This window comes from Myodes glareolus, chromosome 10 (assembly GCF_982192425.1).
Source record: "Myodes glareolus chromosome 10, mMyoGla1.1, whole genome shotgun sequence".
NCBI lineage: Eukaryota > Metazoa > Chordata > Mammalia > Rodentia > Cricetidae > Myodes > Myodes glareolus.
Genome location: NC_142035.1, coordinates 41550231 through 41563546, shown reverse-complemented (window position 1 = coordinate 41563546; position 13316 = coordinate 41550231).

Here is a 13316-nt window from a genome sequence, read left to right as displayed (position 1 = left end):
GAAGCACTATGAAGACAAAATTCTCCCTCAATGTTCCCTTCCGCAAAGTCAATGTTTGCATGTCTACTTCTGTGTCTCTTTCACCTACTTTTTAGGCTAGTGGCCTTCCACAAGTTGTTCAGTCTCACTGGGACTCAGTTTCCTCATCCAAATTAAATATTTTTTTTTATCTCATCACTGAGTGCCTTATAATCCAGCATCTCTCTGAAATGTCAGCCATGGAGCATGCTCACAGACGACAGATATACAATCAATATATGATCATTTTAATTGCATTTGTTATTTGAGGGCCGCTTCCATCTGAACATTTTATAGAACATAGTGCAAGTCTCCTGAGGATTTGAGCTATCTTGTCCTTCCTCCTCCCAAACCTCTCTAAATTATCGAAATCAACTTCAGATGCTGTGATTGTTTCATAGCCAATTTCTTTTCTGCTTTTCTTTTTTTGACCCAGCCAATTTGTCTCATTCTTGCCTCCCTGAAATCCATATCAGATTTGGCCCTTGTTTTATTCCTACAAGGTCTTATGTTTCTGTTCTGATTTGTTTCTTCAGTTGTACCATTCCAGTGGTGCCTCTGTAAATTTTATTTTCATAAATTTATAATATAAACCAGTTTATCTTGTTTGAACTTTTGTTTCTTTGTGTTGAAATTAAAAATCATGTTACGGTAGATAAGGAAATCCCTTTTTCACACTGATGATTGATTTAAGTTGGAGCAGGGGACAGAGGTCAAAGGTGATGCATTCTTGCAAGCCATTAAAAGCTCTCAGTATTCGTTATGATTACTTTGCTTTATAAAGAAGATACTTATTTCATGTATTTCCAATTCTATTTTAAAAGTTTTGAGCATGTAAATGAACTTATATAGATGAACATAATAAAAGCTTATAAAAAGGTATAATATCTTTTAATAAAAAAACTATTTTTCAGTAACCCAGCAACTTAAAGCATGTTTGATTTTTTATTTCAACACATCATATACACAGGAGAGTCAAAAATAATAAGATTTGATGAATTTCCACAAACTTAGACTGTGTGACCAGCTAAGGAGTTGAAATTTTCTCATTCTGAAGACTTACTTTTATTGCTTTTTATTATTTATATACATGTGTCTTGTCTGCATGAGTGCATGCCACATGTGTGTAGGTGTACATGGAGATTGGAAGAAGGTGTAAGGTTCCCTAGAGTAGGATTTATAGGCACTTGTAAAACACCTTGGTTCTGGGAGTCAAACTTCAACCATATGGAAGAGCAGGAAGTTCCCTTAACCATGAGCATCCTCTCCAGCCCCTGGAATTTTATCCTATTATTGTTTTCAGATAGGACTCTTGAGAAATATTTACATAAATATAATCATTGCTATTAACTTTTTATTGGCATGATATTTTCTTTTTCATTTTCTTTCTTTCTTTTTCTTTTTTTTCTTTTTTTCTTTTTTTCTTTTTCCAGACAGGGTTTCTCTATAGCTTTGGAGCCTGTCCTGTAACTAGCTCTTGTAGACCAGGCTGGCCTCAAACTCACAGAGATCCACCTGCCTCACCTGCCTCTGCCTCCTGAGTGCTGGGATTAAAGGCATGCGCCATCACCACCCGGCAGCATGATATTTTCTTTGCAACTAAATTATATGTTCTACATTGTCTGACAGTAGAATCACAGTTAACACATTTTCCCACTACAGTCCTAAGTATCCTGAAACAATATTCATGTTGAATTTATTCAACAACAATATGCACCATTATCTGATTTATATGCTTATATTTAAAAAAAAACTTGACATCACTGACTTCTCCTCAGTATTCTCCCTGGCTTCATCAGCAAGTACCATTTCCCAAACTCTTTTATTCCTCTCTCTCTCTCTCTCTCTCTCTCTCTCTCTCTCTCTCTCTCTCTATCTGTCTCTATCTCTCTCTCTCTTTTTTCCTCCCTCTCTACCCCCTCCCTTCTTCCCAAGTATTTAAACAATACCTGTCAACTAAAGACTTTAAAATTGAAATATATTCAGTAATCAATTAATTGTATCAATGACATGGTTAATGGCATACTTTTACCAACTCTGCAGTTGGTTTTACAAATACTGCCATCAAGAAGTGGGACTTTGCCTCTACTCATTGAGTCTGGATTGTCTATGTCCATCAGAAGATAAAAAAGTCAGTTATATCAGCTATGAACATAAACATATGTTTATTTTTGAAACCCTTCTTCTACAATATGAACAAGTCCCAGGCAACTCACTAAAGAATGAAACCCCATGGACCATGATACCAGCTGACCATCAACAAGTCCTCCTGCACCTGAAGTGAAGGTATACTGCAAAGGTGCATGAAAATGAAATGCACTAGTACTAGCTAGTGTGTCTCCCATTCTCCTTGGACTGCTGCTGCTACCCCAAAGGAATGTCCTCATCTAACTGAATCCAGGGGCTGGACGGAAGGGGCAAATGATAAAGGCTTTTCTTCACATTTGGCAGAGAGGAAAATCTTCCCTGAAAACTTCCTGCCCATTTCTGGTTAAATTTCATTGGCCAACTTTTTATACCATACCTATTAATATGCAAGAATTATTTGTAGGGGTGTGTGTATGTGTGTGTGTGTGTGTGTTGTGAGAGCATGTGCCTGCTTCAGTTTCCCAGATACCTGTGATTCCATATGGATGTCATCATGCTGACTGATGAGCATTTATATTGCATCATTCTCACTTCTTCATTCCCAAAATATATCACATTGTTGCTAAGTTTTATCACGAATCAGTTGTTTATATGTTTGTGCACAACTATGGCCTGGGAACTCCTGGAAGGAAGACGTGTGCACAATTCATCTTGGTACCTTGAGAACTAAGCACAGTGGCTTGCACTATTTAAAGAATACCAGAGATCATAACAAACAAGAAGCAAAGAGAAAGGGTTTCTTGGGTTGGTGGTTGCTGAATATATATATATATATATATATATATATATATATATATATATATATATATATATATATATATTCAGTTGCTGTATATATATATATACAGATAGATAGATAGATAGATAGATAGATAGATAGATAGATAGATAGATATAACAGATAGATATATCCTAAGTCATAAGAAAGTATGCTAAATAAAGGCTCTGTTGATCTACATTTGGCCCAGAGAAGGATAAAACATCATTGTGTTAAGCCATTATGAATGTCAATGTGAGGAATGGAGAAATCCCTGAGTGGATGTATAAGGAGTGGATGAAGTCCTGGGTACAAGTGTAAGGAGTGGATGAAGTCCTGGGTGAGTGTGTAATATTGACATGTATACAACCATGTCAAAGACACCAATACCTCAGACTTACAGGAATTGACAGAGCCTTCTTCCATGTAGGTGGGAGAGTCAGTGGTCAAGCCTTCCAATGGTCTAAGTATGAGTGTTTACTACTGATCAACTAGGACCTGTAAAAACTAGCAGCTGTACTTCCTTGTCCAGGATGGCTGCAACCCAAGACTACTACCCTACAGAGACTCCTTACTAAGACTACTTACTTACTTAAGGATCTCTGTTTTATAGCAAGCCCTTTCCTAGGTGCTTTCGTTATTTTATAGCAACCCGTTTATTCTGTTGCCTCTACCAACTTATGTGGCCAATTTTACTATTCTCTAATTTAGATTAGGAAATTATGACTCAGACAAGAGACATAACTTTGTCACATCATCTAAAACTGGGATTAAAAACTATAAAAGACTTAAATGCATGTCTTCCATTTTAATTTCCTTCGCCTTTCCATTGCCAACTTCCAAGTTAAATTGTAATCACGCTATAGGTTGGTGAAAATGTTTTCTTTAAAAATCTTCACTACACAATAAGAAAAGAGTTATATCCATACAGATTTTCAGTAGAAATTTTTGCTTTTGTTTTTTGACTTAACTTTTTACTACTACTCCTTCTTCTTCTACTGTACAAAACAAACACCGAGTCGCCCAGTTGTTGTTGCGTTGCCTAGTTCCATTCGAGTGAGCACAGCCCACTCGACCCCAGCTTTTCTGTTATGTGTTTGGTGACTCTGCCCTTTCTTCACTCCCTTGTCTCCCCAGTTCGATTTCTAGAATCAAGCCATGCAGGATGTAGTACGTGAAGAGCTTTGTTAGTAATTCATATTAATACACCATCTACATCCAGATCTTCTGGATTTCAAAGTAAAAAAAAAAGTGGGCTCTGAAACTATCATTTCCACAAATATAAATAAAAAGTCTGTGTGCTCAGGTGAAGCCACCAAAGTGGGGAATCAGGTTTGACAAAGGGAATTCTTTGCATGATTTCCTGCAGATTAAAACAAACAAACAATGCAAAACAGAAAGCTATGACTCACATTTTAGCAGGAACAACATGAAGACCTTCTTTATGCTTCAGACATTCTCCTCTATAGTTGAACAATAAATAAGTAAAAGTACAGGTATACAGTCTACGTATACCTACAATGCTTTTCCAACAAGAGTCTTAAAATTGCCGTCTCTCTTTCTAGCTATCATGCCAAGAGAATTATTTTTCTTCAAGGAAAATAGACTACTGAGATTAACCTCAATTTTCTGAGCTTGCTATACTTGAATTTTAACCACAGGGAACTCAAGGCATCCAGTTCTGGGGAAAGACAGAGAAAGGAAAGAAAAGAAACAAAAGAGTAAAAGATGGAAGAAAATGGGAGAGAGGAGTTAAGACAGGCAAGGAGCAAGAAGAAGACACACATGGGAAGATGGATTGGTCCTAGAAAGAAAAGAAATCCACAAATTTAAGTCAAAAAAGAAAAACAAAAATTTCTACTGAAAATCTGTATGGATTTAACTATTTTCTTATTGTGTAGTGAAGATTTTTAAAGAAAATATTTTTCACCAACCTATAATGTGATTAAAATTTAACTTGGAAGTTAGCAATAGAAGGGGGAAGAAATTAAAATGGAAGACATGCATTTATGTCTTTTATAGTTTTTAATCCAAGTTTTAGAGGATGTGACAAGATTATGTCCCTTGTCTGAGTCATAATTTCCTCATCTAAATTAGAGAATAGTAAAATTGACCACTTAAGTTGGTAGAGGCAATAGAACAGGTTGCTATACAGTAACAAAAGCACCTAGGAAAGGGCTTGCCATAACAGAGATCCCTAAATACTTCTTCCCTTTCTGCCTTTCTCATACTTACTCTTCTTCATGGTGCCCATGGTTTTCTCTCTGAGGCATCTTAAAATGAGTTGTATGCTGGCAAGCCCGAGCTCTAACTCTGCCAGATCTTTCCAGTCTAGAAAAGGGGACCAAGCTTTCCCCTCTTTTATCTTAGCTAACACACATAGGAATGCTCTATGATTTTAGCCCCATTTTGCAAAGGAAACTGAGGCCTAGAATGGTTTTTAAATCACCTACACCTGGTGTGGGAGAATTGTCTGTATTCCGTCAAATGTGTTTTAAATAAACACTGATTGACCAGGCTGGAAGTATAGGTGGGTCAACCAGACAGGAAGTAGAGGCGGGGCGATGAGAGCAGGAGTATTTTGGGAAGAAGGAAGCGCTCTCCCCAGTCCTGCCTAGACCACCAAAGAAGCAGGATGGAATCTGCCCTGCTGAAAAAGGTACTGAGCCATGTGGTTAACATAGATAAAAATAATGGGTTAATATAAGTTATAAGAGCTAATACAAAGCCTGAGCTAATGGGCCAATCAGTTGTAAGTTATGGAGACCTCTGTGTGATTTTTTTGGAGGGGCTTACCAGCTGTGGGAACTGGGCAGGACAGAAACCCCAACAAGCAGGCCCTGATGCTACATCCACCCCACAAATCTTCTAGCTGTATAGTGTCTTGGTAATGTACGACTGCCAGTCAACTTAGAACTCAATGGATCACAAGCTACAGTTGGCCTGACTCAGCAACCTATGTGTGGGACAAGTATACTGTTAGTCTGAGGTGGCATGGCTTTAGCAGAGTCCACTCACGCAACTGAAGTTGCCCATGCTTTGACAGAGCTCTTTATTCTATGAGCAGAGAGCAATGAGTGAGTAGCAGGAAGTGGAGTCATCTCTGCCTGCTTTAGTAAATAGAATGCTGCTTGTGAGCTGGATAGCTGACCTTACAGAACCTGATGCCAGGACATTTCTTCAGTCCAATGCCTTGAACTTCTACAGGCCTAACGTAGCAAGGTGATTTTAGCAGAAAAGCTGCTTCCTACTGTCATACTACCAGAGAAGGGCATATAGAGGCTTCCAACTCTCTACCAGATAGTTACAAGGGAGGGCGATGAAGATGCAGAACTCATCAGAGGAGAGGACAATTTCACTAGATACTTCAGCCCAACCTCAGATGGAGGGAAGCATGGCCCTTGGCAGAACCACCAGCATCATCTGGAGTTATCTCAGAGGCGTGGGTTCTTGAATTTTACCCCAAACTCACTAAATCAGGATCTGCAAAACATTCCTTCAACAGAAATTACAAAGAAACCAGACCACTGAAGAAGCAAATATAGTCAGATTCACTGCACTGAATGAGTCAACATGACACAAGCTAATTCATCTAAGTGAAGCAATCCAGCCTTGTTTGAAGTTAAGGCCAGAAGCCAGACTTTCTAATTATATCAGCTGATGTCTCCATTTTATGCCTAAGATATTATGGTCTTAATTTCTATACTTTACTAGCAAAATAGTCCCTCTCGCCACAACATGTCTCAAGCTTGCTGACTTCTCATAGTCCTTTGCTCAGCTGCCAGCCCCTCTTCCCTTCCCTGTAACCAAAGGTATAGGAATTCTCCAACTTTTAGCTTAAAATTTTACTTAACAGCGTGCTCACAAATCTCAGGCAGGAAGTCTATGGATGATACCTTAACAGCCACAATCCAGGATTTAGAACGGACGGAGTTAGTTATGAACATACTGTGGATCTAGAGTGCTGAGATCTATCTAGAGGCTCCTTAGTCAGTTTAGACTGGAAGTATGAGCCTGTTCCAAATCCAGACTCTCCTGTCCCAACATAGCCCTTATGATGAGGCAGAAGGAGCATCTTATCAAGATCCCTAGATAACTCATGTATGCACATGGGAAATGACTCTAAAATATGTACCGTGTGTGGGGAAAACTGTTGCCTAGACTCAGAAGGATAAGCAGTAGGGTTCCTTTGCCTCAGTTCCCTAGCTTGCAAAATGAGCAGACTAGCCTATTTTGGAGTTTTACTTGAGGAAAGACTTTCTAGGACACCCAGAATTTCAGGTCCCTACTCCAAATAGACTACAACCCAAACATATACAGATTAAGAGGGAACAAAAGTAAAAGGGTGACTATACCAGAAAGAAACTGGGTTGACCTTGTGGGTGGAAAGGAAGATAATCTAAAGACAATGCTTTGTCTCACAAATTAAAAATAAAATGCTGAGTGTCTATTACAAAGAGCTAGGACTGCAGAGATAGGCTGTGAGCTCTAGGTACAGAAAGAAACTGTCTCTAAAACATAAGGTAGAAACGTGACTGAGGAAGATTCCCAGAGTCAACCTCCAGCCTCCACACATGTGAGAAATGTCCCCATGCACAAGGTTTAAGGACTGGGCAAATATGAGAAATCCAACCTTCTTTCACAATTTTGAAAAGTACCCTAATAGCACAAGAGAAGTCACTAACTAACTTGATATTCTATTCTTAGTAAAGGAAACACATCAGTCTCAATCTCCAGGGCTTTAAAGGGAAACAAAGACTGTGCAGATGGAAAGTCCAAGAAAGAAGGAAGCAAGGTGACTCCTGCCTACTCTCTGCCATTTACCAGGTCTCAAAATCAAAGACACACTTGGAAATTAGTGTTTGTCTAATGATCAGCATTCAAGACCCACTTTGCCATAGTAAAATTGTGATTTCTGAAAATAGTTCCCAAACCACATGTGTCATTTAATTGTGGCAAAGTGATTCCTGAAGCCATTCTTAGTATACAAGATGGCACTAAAGCCATCCACATTCCCATGTGCCAATCAGCAGTGCTCTAATCCAGGAATCTTTTCGTCTTAGAAAGTAAAAGCTCCATGCCCATTAAAACACAACTCCCTGTTTCCCTTTGCTATGCAGACACCACCATTCAATTGCTGCCCTCCAGATCCCTCAAAGTGGGTCACACAGCATTGGTACTCATGCCACTGGCTTGTTATGCCTCGCAGTACATCCTCAAGCTTCTTCCTTGTTGTCCATGTGTTAGAATAGTCTTCCTCTTAGGGCTGAAAACCATACATTATATTTATGGACCACATTTTGTGTCTACACTTGTCTATCAATGGACTCTGAGTTGTTTCTGTCTTTTGTGAATGTTGCTATGTACGCACACATCACTTCTTTATGAATTCAATTTCAGTCTGTGTTTATGCTCAAATGTAGAATCACAGGATCTCTTAGTAATTTTCTTTTCTTCTGCTTTTTCAGCTTTCTTTCCTTTTTTGAAATCTCTTTCTAAAGATTTACTATTGCTTTCCATGGTAAGCATTTTTCACTATCTCCAATAGTGCGCAGGGATTCTAGTATCAGCAAATTCTTTCAAATATGTGCTATTTTTCTCTTTTCCTTTGTTTCATTTCTATTAGCCATTCACACAAAAGTCAGTTGATAACCCACAATTTAGTATGAGGTACACTTTATCCCTTCTAGACAGAAGTGTTCAACAAGAACCTCGAAGAATGACTCTGAAACTCATAAGGGTAAAGGAGTGTAAGCATATGAAAATAAATGTTTATATATAAAACGATGCTTAAACTCAAAAATAAATGTTTATATATAAAACGACGCTTAAACTCAAAGGCATGAGTTGGAATTTTGAAAACAACCTTCAGTACAAAAATGGGATACTGACTCTCTATGTACCAATGGTCAGTCCAGAACTTTGGAAGATGCATCAGTATTCTGCATTATCTAATATAAAATTTACAATAGGAAGTTTTCTGTACCCGTTCATGCTCCACTGCCAACAAGCTGTGTAGTGTAAGATCTCTATATAGGGAAGGTATTGATTACTTTGAAATATACTTCAGAGAACTTCCATTAGAATAAAATGGAGATTATGTGCATGATAGTGCTTTTGCTTGAATAGAACTGTAGAAATGGGCACGTTAGGGTTTTGTTTTTTCTTTTGGTTTGGTTGTTCTGTTTGCTTGTTTGTTTATAAGTTTAACTCTTTGGCTTAGTCTACAAGGCTTCTATGGGGGAAACTTAAAACAGGTACAATGGACATATGGAGCTCCAGGGGGACTTGTGGGGAACTCAGGGTGATGTCCAGATTAAACTGCGGGGAACCACTATTTTGCCATTTCAACCCATCTGCTGTGGAAATGGAGAGGCCAGCAAAGAAGGAAGAAAAAATACACCCAATAAAGAGAATTCCAAAAAATGGAGGGAGGAGTACAGCATCAGAGGAACCCAAAGTCAGTAAAGTGGAAAGTGCACTGGAAAGGGCCCGGAGGTTGTAAATGCTTGCTACTGTGACATGAGAATGGGGTTGCTCAGCTAAAGCCGGCTGGCAGACAGGGCATCGCTGTTGTATCCATGGAACGGAACTGAGGTGCTGATTCCATTCTCAGCTGTATCCTGAATCATTCACTTCAACCTGTACAAGTCTGATCTCCACCCCAATTCCTAGCACTCAACATCAATGCTTATTTAAGAACTATTCTGCCCCTCCCCAAACTGCTAGTGATGTTGTTTTACTATGAGTTCTGAATAACTTTGTTACTTTGAGTATTGTTTGCATTCATTCTTAGTAAACTCACTAGGAATCAATCTTGGAGTCTCTTGCTCCATTATGCTTTGTGACAGCGATTGCAGGGATGAAGGCATAGTTCCACTTGTTGCTCTCAGCAGCATGGAAATTTCCTTTAGTCTGTTAGAATTCCCTGCTCAGATACAGCTGGATCCTTGCCTTCCACACAGAGAATTGCATCATGAGCCAGTATGAAGCAGCGCTGGTCATTCTTAAAATAGAAAGATACTCAAGGAAAGAACAAAGTCCACTAGAAAATATGGCTGTGAGACTCTCTCTGAAGTGTCATAATTTATCAAAACACATTTTCAATGTAGACTTCAAGCACGTTGGTTAGGAGAAAGATATTTTTAGGGAAAGAATAGTACATACAAAGTGTAGGTGTGGGCTTCTTGGGAGATTTGAAACTGTCTTAGCAGTAGACATATATGCCACTTTGGTGCCTCTCAATCTAGAGCTCAAAGGACAGCTAAGAAACTATTTTGTTCTTTTAATTTTCCTTTTTGGGATCTCCAGAAATTCCTTTGATAGAATTATAATCTGGTAAAATAAAACCAGAAGCCACTAGGATTACACAGGTGGTTTAGAACATGTTCTTTACTACATATTGGGCTTTGGTGGGAGTCCAAGAAAACTGTAGATCTGTGTCTAAGAAAGGAGACTGCCTTAAACAAATGCTCTTAATTGTGCTGGAATTCTTGATTCTAGACTAACAAAAGGTTCCAAATCAACCAGACTCTGAGCAGTGGGCTTCTCTCAAATGTTCCCATAATTTCTTCCTTTCCATCCTGCCTCACTTTGGACTTTTCTTCTTTAAATGTGTTCCTTCTATTTATGTGATGTAACCAACTCTTCCTTTGTAAGTGCCCCAATCAAATTTGTTATTTATCCAACCAGACCAATGGATCTTAGATTCATGTCCTCTAATGTCATTAATGAAAAATGGCCTACACAAATATATTGATGCAGAGAGATCGGCTGTGGGAGAAATGAGTTTAATGGAACTGAAAGGGCAGCAGCAGACAGTGATCATGAACTTGGATCCTTGAGTTCAAATTTCAGCTGTGCACATATTAGCAATGTCTCTGGTCAGATTATTTACTCTGTCTAACTCTAATCTGTCTCCTTTATTTTACCTCCGCTTCAATGTACTCCAATACCAAGCACAATGATAAGTATTAGATTTTGACTGATTGAATGGACTGATAGAGATGAATAAGCCTAGGCCTAGAGCAAACAAGTGACACATATCCAGCTGTTATCTAATGGAGCAGAAACCTCCATATTAAAGCAGGGTTTCATGTCATTTCTCAGAGACTTGAGGTTCCATTGAAATGATAAATATTTAATTAATAATCCACAAAATGAGACGTGATTCTGTATGCCTCATCATTCCTTTGAGACTAGTGCACCTATGAGATAACTGAGGTAGAGAGAGGGAACAGACATAACATGGTTCTTCAAAGACTTGATGAAGAGCGATGATGACATTGTATTCAATTAATCTCTTATAATTGTCTACCATTTCTTCCCTCCATCCTTCATTGTCACAAAACTCTTCTCTCTGTGGCCACCACCATGCTCAGCCCTGGAGATGCCTTAGAATGCATCCAGGTATGAGAATGAATACCGCAAGTTTTATAAATACCACAAGTTATATTACTATCACAAGTTTTTTCCTATTTATGGAACCTTAATTTAAAAGTGTGGGGAAGGGGAATCTCGAAATGGGATCATGAGAGAAGAAGAGATCTTAAGGGCGATGGGGGACAGGTGATCAGGTAATGGAACACATGTAATAGGAAAACAGAAAGAGAAGCTAACTAGGGAGAGGAAAGTAAACAGCTGGAATAAGGGGAGAGGATCATAGAGAACATAGTGGAAGGGGGGATGGGTGAATGCAACTATAATTGCATGTATAGATGAACTTGATATGGTGAAACCCATTAGTTTGTATACCAACTTAAAAAAATTAAGTCTATAATTTTGGTGTATAAAGGAATAGGAGGGTGGAGGCTTCCAGCCCCCAGTCGTGGGCAATCTTCTTCCATTACACATTTCTTAGTAAAGAAGAAAGTATTACTAAAAATTATAAGTCTATAATCTTATTTTTTCTTGGCATACTAAATCAGAAAGAACAAATATTCCTGGATCTCTGACAAGACATGTCCCCGTTTCAGATGCTTTGTGGAACAAAGGTAGCTTCAGAATTTAGACTTGTAGCATTTTACTTTTCCAAGAGCAGTTGTATATGGGTATTGAGTTCAGGGTGGGGGCAGCTACAAGAACCTACAAAGAAAACAGGGTAAACAAGTCATGTAGAAAGAAAACCAAGGAAGCAGAAGAGCTCATCTATTAAATATGTGCTGTTTTGCCCAAGCCTTGTGTCCTTTCAAGATTTTGATGAATCACTACGAAGTGTCAGGTATGTCCCAAAGGAAGACACTGGCAAAAAACATTTCTAAACTGGGTACTTCTAAAATACTTCAGAGTTGATTTTGGAAAACTCTTACAATATTTTACAAAACTTGCATAGCATCAAGCTTTCTTCTGCACATATTAAGACAAACACCATTGGCAGCCTTGATCAGGGAAAGCTCGGCTTCTAGTAAATGATGGGAATGCAGAAACTCATTACTCCTCAGAATAAGTGACAGATGAGTGCTCAGATGAGGGCTAAATAAGATATTTGTACCAGCCCCTCTATGGCTCAGGGAACATTGGGGAAATAGAGGTGGTAGAATGAGAAAAGCCAGAAGATAAGGAGAAGGGTCATAAAATAGCATCTACTGGGCAAGAAACCGTCATCAGAATCATGAACTCAGGTATCAGTTGACATCTGCACTAGGTCTACGAAATAATGAACCTGTCAACTGTCAGGTATGAATGGAAGAGGGACTCTGGGGCTCTATTGCTCACTTCTGAGCTGCTTACTACTGCCAATTTCAGGGAACGGAGAGATCATTGCCTTCAGCTGTGTACCCACTGATGACCTTACCAAGCTCCATTGAACACTTCCAACTCAAGGGTTATACAGATAACACCTAGTGAAACAAAATGGGCCACAAAACAAAACCTGTACTTGTAAACCTAGGGAAGAGTAGTAGGCATATGGCGGGGGAGGGATTATAAAAATGATAGGAAAACATAAGAGAGATTATGGAAGAGAGAATAATCAGAATACAATATATGCATACATGAAATTGTCAAACAAGAAACATAATTCATAGAAACTTTTAAAAATGAAATTGTAGTTGTCGAGTCAGCTATGGATCTTTGGAGGTTTTTAGTTTGTTTTCTGTATTTACTCATTTACTTACATTTTGGAGTTTTGGAGCAAGGTCTCACTATAAAGCCCAGGCTAGCTTCAAACTTCCTGTATAGCCCAGGCTGGGCCTTGAGCTCACAGTGAAGCCCCTGCCTTAGCCTTCCACTTGGTTATGAATCTTGAAATTTCACAATATTCCAAGCGTAGCCATTGTGGATTAGAATGCTCTGGGGTATGTATATCAGAGAGCTTGGAGAGATTGCATTAGCATTGCATAAATATCCCGTGCAACACAGCAGCAAATTCCTCAAGTTTAGTTACTTAGTATAC